Consider the following 26,350-nt stretch of genomic DNA (forward strand, 5'->3'; position numbering starts at 1 on the left):
TCTCTCAGTTCGAACCATTAGCTTCTTTCAGTTGCAACTAAACTGGAATCAAAGAGAACCTTTCACTCGCACCTTCCATTTTCTGAAATGCCTTTTCTTGCCCGTGGGAAACGGTGCTGGTATTTTGGCTGGTAAAATGAACTCATGTGACTGGCTGCCTGTTAGTAAGCAGCACCTGGCAGTGTAGGCTTTGGCAAACACAGTCAGTGCTTAATTTGTGAAAAGAAATAAGTGCAGGGGCTTAAATATTTTCTAACACGCCCATGACTTGCCAGGATGGGCAGCTCCCCGCCCGCTGTTGCCACCACCCACGGCTGCTCCCCATGCTGTCAACATATATGGGGTTAAAGCTGCAACTCCCACTGGCTTAGTGTGGTGGATGTATGCACTCACTATGGTATATGTGTGATTTACAAATGCCAATCAACATGCACATAAAATAACATAATTGTTGTGTCTTGACATGAGACAAGGGTTTAAGTCTGTCTGTAAACACAATCATTTACATTTTGCTCTAATTCTATAGGTGTTTATTATGTGACTGGCAATTAAATTGATAAAGTTGCCAAAATACTGCACCATAATCAAACTGAGTCTGAGACAATAAGTGCTGGGGCTCAGAAATAAGTGCCAGGGCCGAGCCCTGGCAAACACCCCCACAGATTAAGCTCTGTCTAACCGTCTCAGTACCTTCCACAATATTGAAACGGCAAATGTCCTCTAGCTAACGTGCAGAGGCTAGCCTCTGCAAAGGGATACACTAAAGGGCACTCTAACATGGCCTGCTGGGCACCGACGGCTGGCAGATGAGAAATGGCAAAGATGGAAGCTTTGTGTGATGACAGAAAGGACGAGAGGGTGTGACTGATCTTGCATAGCGGCTATGCTGCCTCCAAATGCAAGGTATGTAACATTGTTTAAATGTGAGTACTAGGTGGAAAGAGGAAGAGCTTCTATCTCTATAATGTAGGGTGACAAGAGTTACGGAAAGTGTGAAATAGTCATCTGTAGGGGGGTCGTCCTCTGCACACGATCTGAACAATGCAGCACTTCAAGAGATCGCTAGCACTTTCTGACAGCCCGACGAGTTAGTGTACTACCTGCGACTGCTGTTCTTATGTTCCGCCCCTGTTCTGCCCCCGTCCTTTCTCATGTTTCCCTCTTGCCCTCTCCCTCTCCCCTGCTTCCCGCAGATGTGCCCTGAAATTAGTAATTTTACATGCATCATCGGCACTATATAAATCACCAACACTATACAAATAAAATAATGTCAAATGGACTAGACTCTAGGTATTTTTTTTAAAATGTAGTATACATCAGCCAATTAAGGCTTTTTTATACATCACAAGTTAAAAGAAAAGTGGTATGATGTGACCTCATCTGGAATGTGGAGGAGGGCTATGGAATGTGGAGCGGTGATGTTCTGGTGGAATGTTAAGATGTTTTGCTTTGTATAAGAAGAAAGTTGGAAATATAGATGCAGGCTGACGGGTGGGGGTTTTATTGCTGTACTACTTGAAGGCTGTATTAAAAGGCATTAACGTACTGGCAAGAGCGTGTGCCTTCATCTTTTCACTTGCAACGAGGGTTTAGCAGAAAACCCCCACGGACAGCGCTGTTCCCGTGCTGCCATATTGTGCCCCAATGAGAGGTAACCTCTGGATGTGAGGCGTACCCTGCTGAGCTCCAACCACAAGCCACCACAGGGTGAGGACACTGTCATGTCTGCTATACCTCTGCTGAGGGGAGAAGAGGGATCGGCCCTAAGCTGTGTGTAGAGAGACTCCCGCTGATGATCCGGTGAGTGCGATCTGCCTAAAACACAACATGCCTGCATTGAAAGTGGGCCCTAAACATCACCAGCTACCCTTTGCCCCCTCTCGGAATTGAGTTCAGAGGGGGCTGCGTGAGTGCATTTGGGATCCTCGCATAGGCCCGAAGAGTTCTGTGCGTGCATGTGCGTGTGTAACCTGGACTACAATACGACCAGGCAGAAGTCAAGCCCAAGCAGACGTCAGGGAGCGCAACAAGGGAACTGACTCGAGCAGCGCGCATCTGCAAAGGGAAGCGCATCAGGCAGGACCGGGGCGCGGGTTCCAGGAGGGACGCCCCCAAAGCAGTGAAGTGCTTAAGTTTGAAAAGTAGCGAATGGACATTCGTTGTAAGCCTGTATTAAGAGAAAGGAACGCACGGAGCACCGAGCGTGCGCTGAACTATAGTTCAGTGGTGGACTTTCCATAAATGAGAAGAAGACAATGTTATATTCAACGTGAACCCATGTGATTTAAGCAGGTGAAAACCCTAAAATAAACCCTGGGCTACATATATATAAAAAAGAGGGGGAGTTTAACTGCCAAAGCCAAGGGGAACTGCTACTTGTACCCACCCACTTGAATAGAAAGGTTCACGTGTGTGCCATTCATGGCTAAGCCACACTTAGGAGCTGATATTCAGAATGGCAATGTCAGGGGTACCGGGTCGCCCGGTCTTTATGGCTAACCCGTGTCCCATGAAAATTAAGTGGGCACCATGGAAGAAGGGATTTATGCACTACATAAGAGCTGTCTGTGGCAACACAATATCGTCAGAATGGAAAGTGTCACTGCTTATGCACCTTTTAGGGTACGAGGGGCAAAGGATCTTCAAAACTCTACCTGGGGTATCTGAATTAGTTCAAGAGAGTAACATGAATAAATTTGATGTGGCTTTGCATAAGCTAGACCTCCACTTTAATGTCAAAACAAGCACCGTTCTCGAGAGATACAACTTCGGCATCAGGGAACAAGCAGAAGGAGAATCTGTGGAAGAGTATTTTACGGCTCTGCAGCAATTGTCTCCTAATTGCAAATTCGGGGGTAAGTTGGACGAACATATAAGGGACCAATTATTTATGATCCACTGTTGCAACGACAAAATAAGAGAGGAAATATGTCTTAAAGATTAACAAAGTTTGGGTGAGTTTGTGTTAATTGCAAAGCGGGTAGAACACATTATGGCTTGTGTTGCTAAACTAAACAAAAATGAGAGTAAGACTATACCCAGTGAAATATTAAGGGTAGGGGATGCGGGGAAGGAAATCAACAGAGTAAAGAAAAAGAAGAATAAAGCATATCATCAAAAGCCACAGGAAATACTGGATAGTACATGTGATAAGATGAAAGGGGACAAGACAGGTGAGAAATGGTGTTTTAGGTGTGCCAGTGCCAACCAATTTGAAAGGTCCCGGTGTGCCCCGGTATGAGAGTAACATGTAGCAAGTGTAAAAGGTGGGGTCACTACACCAATTGTTGTGAGAACTATTCACTTGGAGTAAGAATGATTGTGACAGCCCATTTTCCGAAGTTTGTGTGGATGGAAAGCCTGTGAGGATGATGTCTGATTCAAGTGCATAATTGTCATTGATGTCGCGAAAGGTATATGAGAATATGGTAGGTGGAAGGGTGAGTGAGTTATTACCGTCTGATAAGAAACCTGGAGGGTACAATCTGGGTAAGATTGATGTTATAGGGTATTTTCTTGCCCATCTACAATTCAAAGGAAGGTAAACTCGGGGCAAAGTATATGTCACTAAGAGTGGTGAGACATTGTTGGGGTGGAGAGAACAAAACGGTTTTAGAATAAGGCTTTATCCCAACATGGATGAGCAAGTGTTGCATGTGAGTGAAGATGTTACTATAGTTGAGAGGTATCCCAAGGTATTTTCTAAGGACATTGGATGTGTAAAAGGGATGGTGCATAGGATTGTGCTTATAGAGGGGAGTATCCCTGTAGAAGTGGTATTGCGTCTGGTACTGATGGTATTGAGAGATGGTGTGAAAGATGAGTTGAGGAAATTAAGGGATGGTGGGATAATAGAACCTACAGGGCTGTTGAGTGGGTCTCACCCTTTTTGGTAGTAAAGAAGAGCAGTGGTGATTTGAGATTGTTTGTGGATTTAAGAGAAGTTAACAAATGTGTGATTGCAGAGGGAAATCCGCTTCCCAATATGATGGAGTTGTTATAAATGATAGGCAAGGCAAAATTATTTTCAAAGTTGGATATAGAATCCGCGCATCATCAGAAAAGGTTGGATGAGCGCTCTAAAGAATTAACAAGTTTCATCATTTACGAAGGAATATATCAGTTCTGCAGAATTCCATTTGGCCAGGTTGTTGAAGGATCTTAATTGTACATCTCTTTAAATCAACAATCTCCCCCGTGCTACTGTATTTAATGGATGTATGGGGCTACAGACATGTTGATCAACTAAAAAAGCTTGAAAGGATATGTCTAAAAGTAACAACCAAATGTCTTTGCAGCACCCCTATTGAATATACACTACCTGGGCTAGGACTCACAAGTATCCACAGTGCATGATTCTCTACTGGAAATTGGAAAAACAGTGCTGAGAATTCTCTTTTACGTCTTATTTCATCAGCCAGTAAAACCACTCTCAATGGATTTGTTGGCTCTTGTCTGAAGTTGTTGGTGAAAGAGGGATATAGAAGGTGCTCAAATCTCACAGTTGATCCTAACTGCACCCTCTACCAATGGTTTAGATGGGTAATGAGGAGCTTCATTTCCAACCTGCACCACGAGCAGATAGCAGTTGGCAAAAGCACATGTAATGCAATGTAATGGGCATTTGTATAGCGCCTTTCACCACTGGTATGGTCTCAACGCGCTGCAGATTGAACACCCTTGGGGACCGTAGTCCACGTACGGGAAATGCATCATAGAATCCGCCCGTTCATTTGAGCTAATATGGAGGTAGGTAAGGGTAGTCAAGTCCCTGCTAGTCACCCATGTTGAGCAGGCATGTTGGTGGGTGCAGAGCGGTATTCTGAGAGTATGTGCAAGAGATATTATGGGCCTGATTCACAGAGCATTTTCCAAAGATGTTTTTCCATTATAAAACACTTCTGTGAATTAGGCCCTATATGTGCATCTAGAACAGATTTTATTATTGGGGATAGCTGCATTCTCATGGCAAAGATGTTGTTCAATGTATGTGCAGCAGTAGAGACATTGTTATTTTTGCAGCTCGACTGCATTTTATCATGGGGGAAAACCGCATTTTAAAGACAGAAGTTTTGTGCCCAGTATGAGAGGCAGGAGACACATTATGTGTGCAGCTAGACAGAATTTTACAGTGGGGGATAGTCGCATTCTAAAGATAGAGTGTTGTGCCCAGTATGAGAGGCAGGAGACACATTATGCTTGCAGTTAGATTGTATTTTATCGTGGGGATAGCAGCATTTTAAAGACAGAGGTATTGTGCTAAGTGTGACATACAGGAGACACATTATGTGTGCATCCAAACCAAATGTTCTTTTGGGGGCAGCTGCATTCTAATGGCTGAGGTGTTGTGCAGAGTGTCTTTGAGCAGTGCATGTAGTGGAAGGGTGCAGAGAGGTTGTCTTAGGTAGGCTAGCCTTAAATCTAATCTCAATGCAACACGTTGCCATCCCCCAATTCTTCCAAATGCAACACACTGTCCACCCTCAAATACATCCAAGTGTGAGACAGTGCCTGCCCTCAAATCCATTCAAGTGCAACCCAATGTCCATCCAGAAATCCATCCAAGTGCAACACCCTTCCCACCCTCAAATCCATCCAGGTTCAACACAATGCCCACCCTGAAAATCTATCCAAGTGCAACCCATTGCCCACCCTCAAATCCATCCAAGTGCAACCCATTGCTCACCCTTAAATGCATCCAAGTGCAACGCATAACATATTGACCAACCTCAAATACATCTAACTGCGACACACTGCCCACCCTCAAATCCATCCAAGTGCAACACATTTAGCACCCTCAGAGTGACACATTGTCCCACCACAAAACCAAGGCTTCCCAGTTACTTTCAGATATGGATATGGTTCAATTATAGTTTTTATAATACTGAGGGTTATAGCGATGCCTTGAGTGCACTTTGGAAAGCCATGTGATCTTGCGTGTGTCGGATGTGGGGAGGCAAGGAATTCCAGATGGTGGGTGCCATGACTGTGAAAGTGGATCATTCAATTCTGGCTGATTTGGAGGGGGGATCACTAGACGAAGAGCGGTACTTGATTGCAGGTTTCTAGTGGGGTGATGGAGGGTGATTTTCTGTTGTAGATATTTAGGGCCTATCTTGTGCAGTGTTCAGTGGGTGGTGTAAATGGCTTTGAAAATAACCCGCCGTTCAATAGGGAGCCAGTGTAGGGTACAGGGGATTGAGGAGATGTGTTCTCTTCGGCAGAGGGCAAGGAGAAGCCTGGCTGCAGAGTTCTTGGCTCTTTTGAGCTTTTAAGTTGGTAGGCTGGGATAACCAGGTAGAGAGAGTTGGAGTGGTCTAATCGAGAGAGGGCAATGGACATGATTGCTGTCACTATGTGGGGGTAGACGAGGTAAGGGAAGATGTGTCTGAGTATGCAGAGATAGAGGTAACATAGCGGAGAGTATCTACTCCAACATCAAAAGCGAAGTTTATATGCCTGCTACTTGCTTGACTTTCCTAATAGTTTCCTAATAGTTTGATCGTAGTTTATAATATAGAAAGACAACCTTGATATCAATAGTATAAAAAGAAACCACATCTAATTTAGTAACACATTTTGTCTATTTGCTTAACCACCAAAATTCCTAAACCTTTATTGTTATTACTATTATTTGTTAATAGCATAGACCTCCAGAGGGGCCTTTAACACTTGGGATAAACCCTTTCCAACTTATTGCCCGAGGCGATGGACGGGTCATGTCGGGCCCCTACTTTCATTTATAGGGCTATATTGGTGATCTTCAAAGACTATAACACTGAGTTTCTGTATCACTTCTAGGTATCTGAAAGGACTCTGCGTTATGTCCTACTGAGCAATAGAGCAGACTATTTTTCCTTATCGTAAAAATCTTAATCTCATCTTGTGTCATACATCTGAGAGTGTTAAGGAAGTAAGGGAAATCTAAATTAACCCCTGAACTATTGCAATGTTACAGTAAGAGCTGTCTAGAAGAAGGTAAAATCACAGATGCCTAGCAGCGGTTACACTGGTGGTGTAAGAGATCGATAGTATTCTGAAGTGCCTTCAGTATGTTTTTGTTTCACTTTCAGGGATCGCCATTTTGAAAACAGCTACCATGGCACAGCAAAATGAGAGGCCAAACTGAGTTATTTCAAATGCTAATGTAATCAAAATGAACACGTACTCTTCTTTCCTGTGAATGAAATCTCTGGTCAAACGGGCTCTTACTATTCCTTCCCATTGATTTACAGAGGTTAGACATGGACAGACGTCCTTGCCACACAGTAATGAGAGTGGACCTCAGGGGTGGACTGGGAACCGAATCTAGGCCTGGAAATGGTTTTCATACTAGCCCTATATTGCACTGTGCAAGCAAATTTAACGAGCAAGCTCAGCCCCTCTAAGTAAGGTTTGGGGGGGAGGGGTGTTCTCCGCCCAAGTAAATTTGGAAATATGTGACTAAATAGTGCATTTTAAAGCACCTTTGTCCCTACATAGGGATTTAAAAGTAGTTAAACATAAGAAAATACTATTGTAAACTATGTGTTAATAGTGAGGACTAACATACTGGAAGCTGCATAACAAATTATTTGCTTCAAAGGAATGTGGAATATGAGGAAAGATGGAAACAAGGGGTGGGTTGACTGTACGAGAGGTAATAGGATCAGAAAATCAGGGTGCACACATAGAAAAGGCCCATAGTGTAGAGGCCCACTGTGAAATGTCCAGAGTTCCCTTTAGGCCAGTCCAACACAAATGGATGCGTGGTTGAATAAATGCTATGATATGATATGATATGCGACCATAGAGATAATACTGAGACTTTGAGTACCATTGCTGACCTTCAGCTTAGACCTACCCTAATGAACAGGCACTTAGTTGTTTGATTATATCAACAATAATTAGACAATTTCTCAGTTACTGTGAAGGACTGTTGCAGTGACGGCACGTCGATATGGGGATAATGATGATATTAATAACTGGGCTTGGTTCGATTCATCGTATAACTGGTTTTGGCAAATTGGTTTCAGTCCAATATTTTGCTTTTGAACATCAAAGAGCAGAATTGTGAAGGGTGTGCCTGCAGTTTCTTGGAAGGGGCGGGGCTCACACATAATGTTACCACCGGCCCATGAGCAAACACAGCGCCACCGTGAGGCTAGGTAAGTAAAGTGAACACGTGTCATTTCCCTCACATGCTCAAAACATTTCTCAATTTCGACGTTCAAGTTCATGTTTCTGCTGTCAAAAAAGATTGTCCTCTCTGTCAAGTTCTTGCGATCTATATGTTCTGGTTTTCTTTATATTTCACACATTTATAAAAATGTGTATCTCGGAACTAAGCCGCAATTGGAGGTGATATCATAAGGCCTGCAGTACTAAGATGCAAGTTACAGAAACTTATCTGAGGTGTTATACAACTTAAATTCTGTGATTATTGATTTGATTTAAATGGCTGGAATTGTTGCCTCCATGCATTGACTTTTGGGCAATGAAATTAAGCATTTAGCAGCAGCTTAGAAACCGTTCCAGACACATGTTGACTTTACACTAGACTAAAATGACATGTGATCTCTTTTCTGATGTTGTGAATTATGATGGTAATTCATTTGAAGTGATGTTTAGTTTGTAACTTTAAACAATCATATTGATGTCAGTAATGTGATAAATAGGAACATAATCAGAAGGAGTGGGTGTGAAGATCTCAGCCATCCCACGGAACATGCATTCACTGGAGGGCTGTGGACTCATTACAGAAACTTTGCACCAGTACAATTCTATATGTGTATGTTTTAAGCTCTAGGATAACCATTGCCCTAGGGGGGAACAACGATTATTTAAATGCATGTGTGCACCAGGGAGTGCATTTCAGTATTAGCACGAAGAGCTAATAATGGATTGGTGCACAAAAGCCTTGAAAGAAAGCATTATTTGCACTAGAGCACATTTTGCCCTGGCACTAATACATTGCACAGTCACACTTGCACCAGTTCAATGTTTCTGTACTGTGGCCTTAGGCAGCCAAAAAAGAAAACGTTGGCACCAAAAGTTGTTGGCACTGGCCACTTCATTCTGCAATCTGTCTTCTGGTGGCAGAGTCTTTCGAAGCCGGTGAGCGCTAATTTGGATCGCTAGGGTCGTGTCTCCTATGATGAGTGATGAAAGTGATAGTAGCATATGGAAGCCATTCTTGACCTCCTCTCAAGCAATCAGAATGTTCAGCGTGCATTCAATATCAATATAAATAGTCGTGCCTCCCTATCCTGATACCAATCTGCACCAACATTAAAGAAAATATTCTTTGATGCGCAAACATATTTTTTGTAAAGTTTCATGCAGATCCTTTGTGCAGGTCCTCTATATACGTCAAAGTTATGTGCCATTGAAAAATTGATATTCCTAGAGATGTGAGATTTTATCCCTGAGCAGAAAGTTGCAAAGTACAGAAGTTCCCTTTGTTTGAAGGAAAGTGGGCAGTTACCCTCCTTAATCTATGTCTCGGTGCGTCCCTCTCCACAGATCTAGCACTTCCTCTTCCAGGCAAACACTCTAATAATATTTGTCATTTCCAATTTCGTTATACTTTGTATACTTTGTATATTACATAAATAACCATCCCTAGATAATACTTCATCACATTTCAATGTTAGTCTTTGTCTATATCGACATGGTTAATCTTTAATCGAAATCTTAATCAGTGGTATTCAAATTTAAAGAAAACCAAAATTGCACCACTCTCATAATCCACAGTTTATCTTGCCCGAACAGGATATATGCCCATCGATCCTTAATGTCCAAATTTCTTTTTATTTCTGGCAATATGTTGGGAAATATCTGTTGTTTAGCGGCCAATTCAGCACATTCCATAATCAGATGAAAAAGCGATTCAGTTTGATCATCCAGTTTGCAGAACCTACAAACGTTCTTTTGATTTCGAATTTGGTGAGTCTGTGCCAAATATTCCTGTGTTGGCAACACATTGAGTCTTTGTTTTAAAAAGGTGTCTCTTATCTGCCGATCAGGACATATTTTTCAAATATTTCAGCAGATCATTTAGAGCTCTAATATCTATATCCGGTTGTATATTCAGTTTGTATTCAGATTTGAGTTTTTGTGTCATTATCCAATCATCTCTTTTAATTTTCCATTTCAATTTTTGTGGCCGATTTATGCGCATTTCTTCTGTGGTATTCATGGCTTGCAGGTTTTGTTTACAATATGTTTTCCACACATTTATCACTGTTGCATTTATTGCCGATTGTTTTTCCCGAAGGATCATCATCGTTTGTATATTTTCAGGTGTCCCTGTTTTCCTGTATAGATCTAGCATTTTCCAGGTCACTATAGCAGTAAAGGATTGCAATCCTGACTCAAACCTGATTCTTGGCATAGGGTATGATTTGGGCAAGCCAAGAACCTTCCTGCAAAATATGCCTTCAATCTTTGTCCACAGTAGCTTTGGGATGTTTACCATTGATTCACTAACGTATGTTAAGTTTGCAGTTAATTTCTGTTTATAAAATATTCATACCGGTAGTAATGAACATTTCCCGTATTTTCTATGGATTGCTAATCTCTGGCGAGCTAATGAAGTCACTTTTAGTTTTAGATGTTCTGACCATTGAATATATGTTATTGATTGATTTACCCATATTCCTAAGTATTTCAATATTTTCACTGATTGCAATCTTTATCCTTTGATGAAAATCTTCAATGATCTTTTTGAAGGATTTATGCTTGTTGACAAAGCCATCATTTCATTTTTGTTAATATTGATTTTAAATCATTCGTTTCAGTATATTCCAAGAAGGCGGTCATTCTTTGTTGTAGCCCATTCTGAGTTTTATCGAATAAGACTACATCATCCGCAAATAATATATATGGAATTTTTGTTGAATTCAGAACTGGTGGAAAATCCACTTTTGCTACATCTTTTATTTGAAGATCCGAGATATATAAGACAAATAGTGTTGCTGCCAGAGCACACCCTTGCTTCAGACCATTCTCTGTTGGTATTGCTTCTGACAACGTACCATCTAAGGCTAGACATATCTTGATAGTTGTTTTGGAGTATAATGCCTTCATAGGCTATAAGATGTTTTTTGGACAATTCCATTTTGTAAGTTTCTCCCATGATTTCTGTCGGTTCACCAAGTCAAATGCCAGATTTAGGTCTACAAATATAGCAAAAGTAGCAATGATATTCCTCACGGCTTCTTGTTTCAAACAATTCAACAATAGGATATTCAAATTTGTGCCAACATTTCTGGTAAAACCAGTTTGTCTTGTATCAAGTCTGTTTTCAGCTATTGCCGAAGCATATAGTTTCTTCTGTAGAAATGCTGCAAACATGTTCCCCAGCAGATCTAACAAATCTATAGGCTGGTAGTTGGTCAGAATATTCACAGGACCCTGTTTGTAAATCAGAATGATTGCTGCAGTTTTCCAAGTATTCGGTATCCGTTGAGCTTCTCCTATGATGTTAAAGAGTTGATAGCATATACTCGCCCATAGTTCCGGATATTTTTTAATTGTTGCATTGCTCATACTGTCGGATCCCGGGGCTCTTGACGTATTCAGATGTTGGATATTATTTTTTATTTCTTCCAGGTCCCAAATGATATCCCATTTGACATTTGGTTTGCCATCCGTTCTTCCTTGTTGTTAATTAGTGGCCACAATTCTCTTGTGTGTCGTTGGTTGAGAGTTTTCAGAATTTTTTCTGCATCAGTTTGTGCAATTACCGCTTGTTGGGAATGGATCCAGTTCCTATAGCGTGTTTTGATGTGACAAATGTCCTTATTACGTTGAACATGAGGCATTTATTTTGCATTTGCAATATTCTTCCTTACTTTTTTTTCATTTGCACAATTAATTCACAATATTCATGACTATGATTAGTTTTCTGAGTGTTTAATTGGTTCATCTTCATTTTAAATGGAATAAGCAAACCTTCATAGTTTAATTTGGAATCTACTTGCACATTTATATCTTCCAAGGTTGTTTTTAAATTATGAATGTGTTGTTCATTTAGCCTTAATTGTGTTCCTGCATTATCACTAATTAATGCCGGCAAGGTGCAGATTTCCATTTGTTCAAGAACCAGTGACCATTTCATGATTAGTTTTGTATGATCAATAAAGGGAGATGCAATGACTTCAAATTATTGAATTCTTGTTGTTAATGTTTTGAGACATAAATATAGTCTAAGAGAGAATCTGAGGATTTTGCTGTTCTTGTCATTTTTGGTCCTTCATCCCTTTGCCACAATTCATTTACCATTTCCAGATCTCTTTTTACCATTTCTTTTTCCCAAAGTTGGGCATTTGGCTGTTGTTTCTCATAGGGTAATCTTGTACCATCTTGGTTAAATAAATGCATATTGAAATCACCACATAGTATTATTTCAATTGGCTCATATTTCAGTTTGATTTCAACTAATTTTGTCAAAGTCATATCTATGCATACTTTGTAAGGGATTTTGTTTGAACTCCAGTATATATTGAATATTGCCAATCATTTTTGTCTAGGTTGGAGGTCTTTCCTCTGCCAAGTCGTTGCAAGTATTATTTCCAAAATCGATAGTTGCGTAAATGGATTCACATTTATTACTTCTAATGTTTTAAACTTTACATCAGTTTTGATTGCCGTTATTAAACCTGCAGAGGGACGACATTTGGATCTCTGAATAGCAGGGTTCATATTTATGTGAAAATCATCACTTATCCGTTGGTTACTTATCCAAGTTTCCTGGAGACAAACAATATCAGTGTTTTTAAATAAATGGCTGAATCCCCTTGTATTCCACAAGCATAATGTTATAACATTTTGTTGTCATTTATCTGGTTGTTAATCTTCATAAATTCTTATTATTATTTCCACATTTAAATCGTCTCTCTGATTTTTATGCCATTTCTTTATTCCTGACTGCATCATAATTTGTGGACCTCTTATTCTCTCCTGTCTTTTCATTTTTTCTGATTCAATCCAATTTTCATCATATTCATCTGATAATTTATTTTAAAAATGAATGGAGTAGTAAACAAATGCTGTGTAGGCATGGTGCTTACTGCAGTTCTTGCAGTTCTTTGGTTTCTATGTAACCCGATGTTTACTCGTGCATGCACCCTATGTGTCTCTTACCTGCCTGCACATGTGAGTGATACTGTATTCAGTGGAATGTGTCTGTCACTCGTATGATGCATGGTTTTCAATTCACAGTCGCCCTGTCCCCTGCAGGCTGATGTCATGTGCTGTGTCTGCCGGTGACATGTGATGCCGACATTGTGGTAGTCTCCTGTGTGGGTGTATTTCTTTGGTGCATGGGCCATGCTGAGTCGATTATCAGCAATCTGTATGCTTCTGGGTACAGTGGCTCACCATTGGGGGGTTAGGTGTACAATGGTGCATCACAGTGGTACTGGCAGGGTTGCTGTTGCGAGGTTCTATGTGGCACTTATTTAGTATTTAGTGTGGCGCTGTTTTTGCGTGTTGCATTCTGATTCATGTAGGCATGTTGGGGTTTACAGTTCCTACTATATGTGTGCATGGGCTCCTCCCTCGTGTTGGAGCAACATGTGCATGCTCCCTGGGCTGTACTGTGACGTTGGTTTGGCAGGTGGACTGGTCAAACTCGTGCAGAAATGTATCATGCAATGCTTTGTGTCGGTGTTCACGTCCACAACTCCCACCCTTAATTTGGTCAGGAGATCCGCAGCGCATGAATGCGCCCAGTTGTACTCAAGCACAATCCTCGTCCATTGTCCACGGTGCCTCTCCATCTACCATGGGAGTCTGCTGTTCCTTAGCACCATGGAATCGTGGGTGGAGCCTGGGTAGCAGGCACAGCAGTGGGTGATGATGAGGTTGGGGTCACAGGTCACTTGCACATCGAGGGAGTGGTAGTGTTTGCAGTTTCTGTTCACTGTTTCGTGAGCCAGGGGTGCCACCAATGCCTCATGGGTGCAGTCCAGGGCTGCTATCACATTTGGAATGTGTGCTATGGCATAGAACCATGCCTCCATTGAATTCAGCTGGGCCAGGGTGGTGGGCAGTGTGATGTGGCATTGCACATGACGCAGGAGGACATCGATCACCTGGCCCAACACTGCACAGAATGTGGGCTGTGCCATGCTGTGAATCATGGCCACGGAATGCTGTAAGGTGTCTGTACCTAGAAATTGTAGTAAGACACTAGCTTCAGCACTGGGGGCACAGTTGTACTGACGCTAGTGTCAGTACTACAATTTCTAGGTACAGGCCTTATTATCATTGCTCCTGTTGAACAATTTGGAAAATTAGATGTTGAATGGAAGTTCAGAATTGTCAAATAGAAGTGCATAGAGCTAAGCATGGTATTTAAAATGGTCCCAATATTGAGAGCGATGTATCTATGTAGCCATTTGGAGTCCAATGGTTGCACCTGTGTCTTGATTTCAGCCCCCTGTGTCCATTTACCTCCAGCTGGAAGCCGGACAAAGACTTGTGATGCTGCTGTATTTACACCTCTTGTGGTAGGCTGTAATAGCACTGGCTGTAATGTTGTCAGCTGTGCTAGCGCCGGCTGTAACAGTGCCGGCTGATCTGGCGGAGCGGTACTGTTGGCGCTAATTCCATTACCGCCACTTTTAAGGCTTACCGCCGTACTTGTGATGAAGCCCTTAATCTGTTACATGAAAAATTAACGTCCTTACAGTGCATTATGGGGGCATCATTTACATGACCAGCAGAGCTCGATATAACACCGTCCAGCCCATCCACGTGACACATACCACCTGCTCCCTAGTAGCTTTCTATCACACCTGCTGGAGCTAAAACTGCTGATTCAGCAGTCATGTGGTTGTTATTCTGGTTTTCAGGCAGCTAAATCCGCCTTCATGATCTATTGAGGGGTATTTAGGCAGGCCTACCTAGGCATCGGAAGATGGCTTTCTTTATCCTCACACAGCCATATGGGCACCTGTACACTTGACAATCAATTAGTGTTTAATCGGCATCATCACCCCTCTATATGGCTCTGGCTCCTACATCATTAGTAAAACTAAAGAGGCGATAGCTAGAAGGTTCAGAATGAATCCTAACCTCTTGCATTGGTCTGGGCAACCCTCCAGATCATTGTTCTTCGCCTGCCAAGCCATTACAAATGGGGAAAGACCATATGAAAATCAGGCTTGGTCCCACCCCAGAAGAGGCAGTCTGGGCGAGTTCACAAGCATCCCCAGACATTTTTCCGCCTTGTTGGGCCTCATCATTGAGGACTGGCTTGCGTCTCTATGACCAGCAGGCACGATACCCACATCTGGACATACCCACCCCACTCAGGGTGACTAAAGCAAAAAAAAAGAGGTGATGGCTGGAAGGTTCACATCATTGTCATAATGATGGCTGCCGTTCTGTACCGTCTGAGGCTTACATACATTCACAGACCTGAAGTAAAATGCCACCAGCCCTCAGAGTGTGCTCCCTGCACCACATGTATGCTCTTTGCCACATTCTGTTGTTGTCAAATTAAACACTGGTGACATAACTGTTGTGACACCTGTGCAAAACTTGTGATCTATCATTACCCATAGGTGGTCAACTATCCCCCCTTCCGCAGTGTGCGTCACTCCATTCACCTTGCATGTAAAATCATACAAACGTGCTTTCTGTTCATCAGCGTGCATTTCTAGGCAGTACTCTCTGGTGCTGTACTTTCCACTGCTCCCACGACATTGTTTCATTTTTTCAGAATACAAACATTTGAATGGAAAAATAGAGTGATGCCGTCATGATTGATGCATTTCACTAGGACTGTGTTCAGTGGCAAAGGCTTTGATTGGTCCTGGGGGCATATGGCTCCTGTGGGGGCACTGGCATTCTGAGTGATGCAAGATCAGCAGTGGCTGGAGTAGATTTTCAGTGGAAGGGCATTCATATGCCTCCTGAAATAGTTTAAGGGACGGAGCATAGAGAGGAATCCATAGGTATTGCAGGGGTGTCCAATCTTTTAAAATAATTGGTAGAAATTGTCATTTTACAGCACAATGTTTGAGACACTGTCGGATATGGTGAGGGTTATGTTTACAGTTTACACTCCCTCACAAAACAAGAGGTGTCCAGTTGTCCAAGTTAGAAGTGGGCCTGTGCATGCCTGATAAAGTGCTTGAAACATGGCTGAGGACTTGAAGCATTTCCTTTATAAGAAATTGCCAAGTGTTGAAGGTCTCCATGCTGTGATAGTGTCCGACAGAGATGGTGTCCCTGTTATTAAAGCATGAAGGATTGAATGGAGTCCTCCCTCTTCCAAATCTCTGAGGAGTGAGCTATATCTCCTGCCATCCCTGCCACGCGCTGACCGACTCAGACGGACCAGTGTTTCGCCGCAAGAAGGACGACCAGTTCTATCTCCAGGTACCTGATTCCCTGGAATACAGGAGTGGTCAGCAGGGGACGGCCCGGTTCCAAGCACCACATGTGACTCTGTGCATACGTCTGTGTAGCCACACATTTTGCCTACTCCTGTCTACACCACAGGAGACCGAAGTTTCTCTTCTTTTTCGCCCTGAGGAAGGACACATACAGATGCGATTAGTGAATGGCATAGCCGAAACATGTTTTTCAGTGCCCTACAGCTCTACAGAGAAGCTTCTTTTTCTGAACATCCTCCTCAGCAGCACTGGCTATTACTCCTTATAAGATTCTTCATCTTCACACGTTGGCATTAATTAATCTACAGACTTGTCTAAAATACTAAGCAGGTCTATAGTCTTGAAAGGACTAAAGCCCGATAGGATTTATATGTAACAATATCCTGACTTGCTTTCAAGCAGGAACTGTTTAACTTTCTGCAAATGAGTTAAATCCTGTCAGATTGTTGTGTTTTGTTTTCCTTTTTTCTTTCTTCTTGATTGCTTTTTTGATTATTTCAGTTTAACTAATTTTCTTTACCTGTGATTTGTCAGCTCTAAGGATCTAATTTTGTAAATATACAGGTATCTTTTGTCTGTATATACCCTCAACAAAATCTTGTGTTTGATTTTGAATAATGTCATGTTTTTTAATGGTTTTCTTTTTTCGAATCTAAATATATTAAAACCTCAACTCAATCTGAGTATGCTTTCACTTTGTTGCTTCCCCTAGTGACCCTTAGGGCACAGATGCCAACCCCTCCCTCCAAGCTTACCATTTTTTCACAAACTAAATGGCAATGAAATGAATATTGCTCTGCTTGTGGATCTCTTTCTTGTTTGTTAAAAAATGAGACACATAGGGGAACAAGCCATACAAATAACAATCTGTTCCCATGAAATAAATCCAAAAGAGGCAAGGTCAATAACAGCACGCGGGTAAATTGTACAACTTCTTCCTGACGCCTAAGTCCACAATATCAACTGCATTACCACTGTAAAACACTTTCATGATGCTACACCCGCAGTATATACCAGAAATCACATTGTAAATAACTTTAATGTAACATCCACATTATATGTGGCAGATGATGTATGGCATGCATGCCTGTGGTCATTCATGCTCACTCATCCCCTCCCTGGGTGGCACACACCTTGTGGGTGTGGGTGTGGCGGCTTCATCTATGGCACAGCCATGGCTCTATGGGGCGCTGCTGTACAGCCAGCAGTGTTGTGCTGTGAAGTACTGTGTTTGGTTAGCTGTGCCCATGTTGGTTTAGGGGGACATGTACTTCCATGTGGCTCATCTGCCATACCAACATGGGGCAGATCAACTGGACCCGCAACATGTTGGTGTGACTGCTGCACGGTGGTGTGGTTACTCACCCACCACATTCCCTCTGGCACAGGGTGGACCAGCAAGGGTGTGGTGTGCATGTCACTTGGATTGGTCACTTGCCACCCCTTCAGACTGCTGTCACACTCAGGGGTGCCTTTGGTGCCCTGCCCCCACGCTGCTGGGGGGGCTCATGTGGCACTCCGTCACTTCATCCTGATTGGCCTGCGCAGCTGCTGGGTCTGCTGACATATGTCCCTATACACTGGGGCCTCTTGTGCTAGGCTGATATTTGTGCATGGACTTGTGCTGGGGCAGGGGGTTTGACTCATGACCTGCCTCCTGGCTGCTGGTACCCGCCTTCAAACCTCTGACTCCCTCAGTGGCCTCCATGTAAGGGACTGTGCTGCTTTTCTCCTCCCAGGCAGTCAGGACCAGTGGTTCCAAAGTACCATCTCCAGTGACTAGGGACACCTAGCAGTGTTAGGACAGGAGTCCTCGCACCCTGACCCTGAGATTGTTCCAGTGCTTCCTGCAGTCCTCGTCATCACGGGGAACGCTGGACACTGCAGTCACCTTCTGGCTGATGGTATGCCAGTGGGCTGTTCTGCGCTTGGTCAGTGTCTTCCTCTACCTGCTGCCATACAGTGGGCCTCATCACGACTTTGGCGGTAACCCTTAAATCCGGCGGTAGCGCTATTACCACTGGATTTAAGGGTCCGCCAAATCAGGACAGGAAATCCGCCGGAGGTATTAGCACGAAATTTCCCCATTGAGCCCAATGGGGAATGGGGCATTCCCGAATGGGCTCAATGGGGAATGGGGATTAACATTACCGCCAAACTCGTGATCCGGCGCTATTAGCGCCGGGGAGTTCGGCAGTAGGGCTAATACCGCCAGCGTTACCGCCCAAGTCGTGATGAGGCCCAGTGTGTCACTGTGTGCCACAATCTCATCAGTGAGGGCCACCAATTCTCCCTCACTGAACTGCGCTTTGCACAGATTATTTTCAGCCACCTTGCCTCAAATTCTCTCCTGTGACATTTTTATTTTAAAATATATTTTTATTAAGATCAACAGTTGCACAAAGGTTACATTGCTTCTCAGTAGCAGAACAGTACAAGTAAATGGTCAGGTTTTTAGTTTAGCTACGAAACCCCATTCCCGCTCACCCTTCTTCTCACTCCTCCCTCCCTCTGGCCCCAACTTGAAAAAAACAACCCAACAGGGTTAAGTGTGTGTTAGAGGCTTCTTGTGACATTTTTGATGACTTAAAAGTCCGGATGGCTCCTGGAAGTGGAGATTGTGTTTTTCAAAATGGCCGCTGCAATGCTTCCTGTTCCGGCGATAATGAAATTTCCGCTGGCGCTAATAGCACCGGGTTATACAAGCAATAGGGGTGCCCCTGTGTGCAAGCGTGAGATGGGGCAGAATATAAGCATTAAACAAACAAGGAGGTACCCACGCTTATGACAACCATTGCTCTTGCCATTGATCAGTTATTTTTGAAAATAGAACAAAAGTGCTTAAATGTTCTACAATGATGGTTTGTTTTTTGTGATCAATGTATATAATCTGAATGTTTTGTTTTCTTTTTTTTCTTTTTCCAACATTTCTATCAAGTTTATGTAAAAAAGACTTATTATAAGTTAAAAGAATTCAAACAAAAAAACACTTTTCTTTGTATTAAACTAAGCTTGCACTTTAAGGACTCCTCTTTGGTTTTATGTGACTTTTGAAGCACTTTTGTTCTATTTTCAAAAATAACTGTAATCAATGGCAAGAGCAATGGTTGTCATAAGCGTGGGTACCTCCTTGTTTGTTTAATGCTAATAGCACCGGGATCAGTGGCGGTAGCGCTATTAGCACCAGTTTTCTGGCAATAGCCCTTATTCCGGCAAGATTTCCACTGGCTCTAATAGCTCTACCACCGGAGTCAGGGGCGTGTTCACACCAGGTTGTGATGCAACGCTTATGCACCGCACGACCCGTTGTTAACGCTATTTGCACCCGGTGGTAATTGTGCCGATTTATCGCTGTACTTGTTGTGAGGCCCTAAATGTATCATACTGATTTTATATATGAGGTTCATTGTGTAAAACTGTATTAAAATCCTTAGGTTCTGTGCTAGGGAGAGACAATTTTGGGAAATGGATATGATGGTTTCCCAATGCATTTGACACAGTGGTACATTGCCCCTGTATTTGCTGCCTGTTTTGCTGTTGATGAGCAGTGGCTTTCTGCCACAACCTGTCATATGGACCACGTTCGCCCAGTTAAAGTGTAACTTCATTCAAATGACAACAGTGGCAAGCTTTGTGTGCATAGTTGTGATTAATATGTTTTTAAAATCTAACCCATGACGTCGAAATTCAGACTGCAATAAGGGCTCTGACACGCAACTGTATTCCCTGTTTTGGAGTACCAGTGAATATTAACAGTTATTGAGGAACAAACTTCACAGGGAAATTGACACAGGAGCTCTGTAAGGTACTAAGTATTCAAAAAAAGCTCTGTTGCCCTTATTACCTCCAATTCCCACGGGGGTGAAAAGACAAAAAGGTATGTTGAAAATTAAAATAGTGAGAGCATTGTGTTCACCAGAGGCTTTGCCATTGCTTTTGAGCTGAGGCAATGTACAGTTGATTATATGATCGGTTATCTTAATACCCAGAAGTTGTTGACTGGGGGTTCAAACCTGTGCTGCTCCTTCTCATTTTGCTTCCAAGGTGAGCACGTTGCCCCTGAGCTAATCTCCTGAGATGGATGACACTGTCAGGGTAATTCATGGAATAAATGTGCGCCGAAAAGGGGAGCGCAAGCGTGAAAATCGCAGCGCACGCGTGCTAAAGCTGCGCACACAGCCGTTCGTTGATTCATGGAATGCGCTGTGCGTGTAAAACCTGGGATGTGCGCAAAATCCATGGGTGGCGCACGCGGGTACACATGTCACTAAATGGCGCGCGCGATGCGCACAGGGAACGCGCACAGCGTGTAGCGCACACAAGAAAAGTGAGCGGAACACGGGGCGTAACATGTAGAATGGGGAACAACGCGTGAAAATGTGGGCGTTACGGGGGACGTACGGGAGGTAAATGCTCGCAACGCCCACACGCGTGCTAAAAACACGTATTCATGGAATCGAACAGGGGAAACCCGTGCGCCAAAAAAGACGTGCACGGGCCTAAACACGTCCGCCACATGAAGGCAGGCGATAGCGTCCCTGCACATTACAAAAGTGTGCACAAACAACAAACACGTTTATACAGCCAAGATGAATGTCCCATTCTGTGTCCCCCTAGGAGAAATGACATGTTACACAACGCACAGGCATCCCATGAATGCAAGTAAAAGAGATAAGCGACCCCTGTTGCCCACGTGCATGTAAAAAAACACATGCAGTACGCTGTGGCAGCCAGGAACCCAACAAATACGTACGTGATCTATACAGAGGCTACTATGGCCGGAAAAAAAGGGGTACGCGACAAACAGAAACACCCGCAGTGGGAAAAATAGTGTGTGCGACTAACCGTCCGCCTTGCGTGTAGAAGAAGAACGTGTAGCCAACACCCACCCGCTGTGAAGTAATCGCGTGTGAACCCCAACGCCTGGAAAAGACACGCACCACTTTCCACGAAAAGCACGTACAGAGCGATGGAAACCCACGTGGGACCTTCAACCCATGCCAGGGGAAAGGCTGCACGTGTCACGTCACAGACGCGCTTACGCGCTAAGGTAAGGGCCTTTCTTCGAATTACACACTGATGTGCAGTTTTTTCACGTGCCAAATATCTCCTTATCAAGCTGGCCACGCGACAACACACGGAAGACCACGCTCCTGCCAAGAAGGCAATTTTCATGCCCCCAGAGCCCCGAGCCCGCTCCCACCTGCCATTTGCTGCTGCCTGCCTGCTGGCCATGTGCCCTGCTGTTTGGTGCCTGCACGTCAGCCATCTGCAGGGGTCCAGTTGCGGTGACCCCCCCTGCTGGAACTGAAGACTCCTGACTGAAGTTCCATCGCTCCACAGCCCAGCACTAGGCCCCAGTTGCCCACCCACACCTGCCTTGGGGGTTGCCATGTCGGGGGAAACACCATCAGAGACCACTGGCAACCCCCAGCCAGAGAGGCAGAAGGCTACCAGCTTCAGTGCCGCAGAAGTTGGTATCCTGGTGGAGCAAGTCCTGGTGAATTATGATGCCCACTTTGGAAGTTCACGCACCGAAAATGAAGGAGGGAAGAGGATCTGGAAGGACATCATGGCTGCCATCAACATGGAGGGGGTGGCAGCCCACGACATGCAACACGTCCGGAAGCGCTGGGAGGACTTCAGGTCCAGGACCCTCAGCAAGGCCCGGCGCCTCTTGAATGCAAAGCATGCAGAGGGGTGCCGGGTCTGCCTTACCAACATCCAGATGAGGGTCCTAGAACGTATACATCCAGCGCGCCACCTCCAGGTCCTTCAGAGGCAGACCCGTCCGGAGTCGAGCGGTAAGTGTCCATGCGTACTGATTGGACGCAGTGCATGTTGAGGTGTGCCAGGAGTGTGCAGGTTGGACATATGTCTTGAAAGGGCCATGTATGGATGTGTATGTACAGGTTGGGACCACATGTCCCTGTGTATGTACAGGGACATGAGCCTGCTGCATGTGAGTCCAGTCATGTGTGAGGCACATCAATGGTGTATGTGTTCAAATGCATGATGGCCAAATGCATATGTAGGTGCACGCATGTATACATTACTGTGTATGTACTGTGGCATGGTTGTGGTGTGATACATGGATGCTGGTTCCACCTTAATGTATGTGCACAATGTTCATGTGCGTGTGTGTGTATATGACATGTGTGCCACTGTGATACACCATGGATGCATGTGACACCCACATGTAGGAGGCTGATTGGCAGATGTGACATGGATGCCCATGATTTCACTGCGACAGGTGGTGGAGATGTACAGATGCATGTATGTCTGGTGGCGTGTGTGCATGTGTTTGACACTCCCCGTGTTGCATGTGATGTCAGGCTAACCTTCAGATGCTCATGCTGTTGTATGTGTATGGATGGTGCTGCCTGCTGCAACATTCCTGTTAATTTGCGCATGTGTGTGGGTTCAATTGATATGTGTGTTGGGGAGTGTGATGCCGTGTGTGAAGTTTGACACTGCCACTCATGTGCAACTGTCATGTGTGTATCAGACCATTGTACAGTGCCCTGATGCCTGTGTTCTGTCTCTCACTGTCTGCAGCGTCAACTGATGAAGAGGGCGGAGACGGTGCTGTGGAGAACAGAGGCAGGGATCCTACCGCCAGCCGGAGATGCAAGGCCCAGCTCCCCTCTCATGTTGTCATCTCGTCAGGGAGTGAGGAGTCTGGTGCCATGTCCGCGGCTGCAGCTGCCGAGGGTAAGTCCAAGAGTCGGAGGTCGGAGGTGGACTCCTCGGCTGCAGAAGGGGCAGCTGAGACCCCACAGGGGCCTATGGAGGAAGATGGCACAGAGTCATCCAGGTTGTTGGGGGGTTTGGTTGAGGAGGAGGCCGTGGAAGGCCCATGCATGGGGTCTGGAGGGGGGATTCCACTGGTGCTAGTGGTGCAGTCCAGGGGCAGGGACAGGAGGCAGCACAGGCACCCGCGGAGGTGCCTGTGTGTAATCCTGTCCCCGATCCTGTGACTGCATCATCAGGCACTAGCAGGGATGCCTTCGTCCAGACCAGTTTTCAGGGAGGGGATGCGCGAACAACAACTGGCCTTCCTTTCCCTGCAGACGTGGCAATCCGGGACCGTGTTGAGCCTGTCCTGGCTGGGGTGGCATTGCGTCAACGTGGCATTCGGGAAGACGTGTAGGGTTCCCGTGTGTACAATGCACGTTTTTTCGGATGCCTCCTTGACCGCGTCGACCTACTAGGATGGGTCACCAGTGCTGGGTTACTCCATATGGTGGACCTTCTACCGATCCCCTCCTCAACTGAACCCCCTATGCACCAGTCATCCTCCGTGCCATCTTCCTGCCCACGTATCACCTCGGAACCCTGTGGAGCTGCCCCTGACCCAGCGGCCAGGCTGGTGGAGGAGACATCCCTGCCACAGTCGGGAGTCGGAGGTCCAGCAGGGGTGGCCACCCCAACAACTGAACCCCAGCAGGAGGAGGACGTGCAGGCATCGACAGGCAGGGCACATGCACGGCGGCAGCAGGCTCAAGGTGGGAGCGATGATGACTCGGGGCCATCAACATCACAGGGCAAGAGGGCAGGAGGATCCTGGATTGGGAGTGTCTTCCGTGTGGCAGCGGTTGGGCCGGCAAATAGATGCAGAGCGGCGGCAGGCGGAAGAGGCACGGCTCACTATGGTCAGGGCGGAGAACTCCATGCGCAGGGCATTGAGGCGGGCTAAGTGCCTCGAGGAAATTTTCAGGGAGTTGGAGGTGGACATGGCTTTATCCCTGCAAGACCTCGGGCCAGGGAAGAGGCCCGCCTCCAGGACGTTAAAGAGGCATTTGATGATGCCCTGGCCCGGGACATCAACAAGTGAGCCTTTGGACTTGCCAGCCGCCTTTGTAAATAGTTCTGTAGGTGTACATTTCCTTTCTATTTTATCTTCCTTTGGGTCATATGGACTATGCCCCACCTTTTTGTATACAGTTATTTATTAGGTAGGATTTTTGGTAGGGTTCCTTTGGATTGTTGGGCTCATGGACCCTGGATTTTTACATTGTTAATAGTTCTGGACTGGATTTGACTTCATTGATTTTTTTTTACCATGGAGAAATGGTTTTCTTATTTTTTTTGGATTTGGTTTAATGGACAGACGCTTTGGAGCCATTTTAATTTGGATTTTATTGGATTCAGAATTAAAAAAATGTCATTCATTTTGGACATCCAGGCTTTTGTTTATTATTTCTTTTCTTGTGTGATTTTCTTTCATTCCTTCAATTTTGTATATAATACATTTTTATTTCATACTTCATTTGTGTGGTATTCTCTCATTGGTTTCGTGCATGTCACAATGTGGGTTTTCTCATTCACGTGCTCCCATTGTGTGTGTCTGACGGACATGTATTGATGTGCATACTTGTCATTTGGAATCTATCATGACATGGGGATTTCAATATGGAGAGGATGGAATGCTTGGTTGGGTGTTGGACTGGGGTGGCGTGGGGTGGAATTTGGGTGGCCATAAGGGCCATAAGTGTGGATCGTGAAGACGTGTTGGGTGGGGGGACCTGAGTTGGGGCCTGCTGGCAGGTGCCCGTCAATGGTAGTTGGGTGTCTGGGTGGGGAACATGAGTCGGGGCCTGCTGGCAGGTGCCCGTCAATTGACTGGTTTGGGTGGGGGACATGAGTCGGTGCCTGCTGGCAGGTGCCCATCACTGGGGGTGGGGTGGGGTGGGGGGACATGAGTCAGGGCCTGCTGGCAGGTGCCCGTCAATGGTGGGTTTGGTGGGTGGGGGACATGAGTCTGTGCTCACAAGTGAGCTCACAAGTGCATGGTGCCATGTGGGCTGCCTGCAGGGCATGGTGAGGGTTGTAGGGTAGTCCCCTGTGGTGTGGGCTGCCTGCAGGGCATTGGGGGGGGAAACCGCACACCCAGGAGGGACCACGATGCCAAATCGCGTGTGTAACTCCCTGCGCACCCCCGAAATACACATACCCCGATCGTAGAAGGCCTATCGTGTGTGAAACTTCCCGCGTACCCCCCAAATACACGTACCCCGCTCTCGACAGGACTATCGTGTGTGAACCTCCCTGCGTACCCCCGAAATACACGCACCCTGCTTGCACAAGGCCTATTGCGGGTGAAACTTCCCACGCACCTCAGGAATACGCGTGCCCCGCTCGCAGAAGGCCTATCGTGTGTGAAACTCCCCGTGTACCCCCGAAATACACGCACCCCACTCGCACAAGCCCTATCGCGTGTGAAACTTACCGCGCTCCCCAGAAATACACGTACCCCACTCGCAGAAGGCCTATCGCGTGAGAAACTCCCTGCATACCTCCAAAATACACGCACCCCACTCGCACAAGACCTATCGCGTGTGAAACTTCCTGCGCACCCCAGACATACACGTAGCCCGCTCGCACAAGGCCTATTGTGTGTGAAACTTCCCGCGCATCTCAGAAATACACGTACCCCACTCGCTGTAGGCCTATCGCGTGTGAAACTCCCTGCGTACCCCTGAAATACACTCACCCCACTCGCACAAGGCCTATCGCGTGTGAAACTTCCTGCGCACCCCATAAATACACATACTCTGCTCGCAGAAGGCCTATTGCGTGTGAAACTCCCCGCGTACCCCCGAAATACACGCACCCCGCTCGCACAAGCCCTATCGCGTGTGAAACTTCCTGCGCACCCCAGAAATACATGTACCCCGCTCACACAAGCCCTATCGCGTGCGAAACTTCCCACACACCCCCAAAATACACGCAGCCACCCCATCCACCCTGGGCATGCCCCACAGGCAGCCCACTCACCCTCCCCATTCCCCACAGGCAGGCCATCCACCCTGGGCATGCCCCACAGGCAGCCCACGCCACAGGGGCGTGCTTTTTCTACGCAATTTAACTGGCGTGAGCGGGGTACGTGTATTCCGAGGGGTGCGCCATTACATTTTCACGCTTTTGGCTGCCGTGAGCGGAGTACGCGTAGT

Source organism: Ambystoma mexicanum, chromosome 5p (genome assembly GCF_040938575.1).
Source record: "Ambystoma mexicanum isolate Mex_15411 chromosome 5p, UKY_AmexF1_1, whole genome shotgun sequence".
NCBI classification, from domain to species: Eukaryota; Metazoa; Chordata; class Amphibia; order Caudata; family Ambystomatidae; genus Ambystoma; species Ambystoma mexicanum.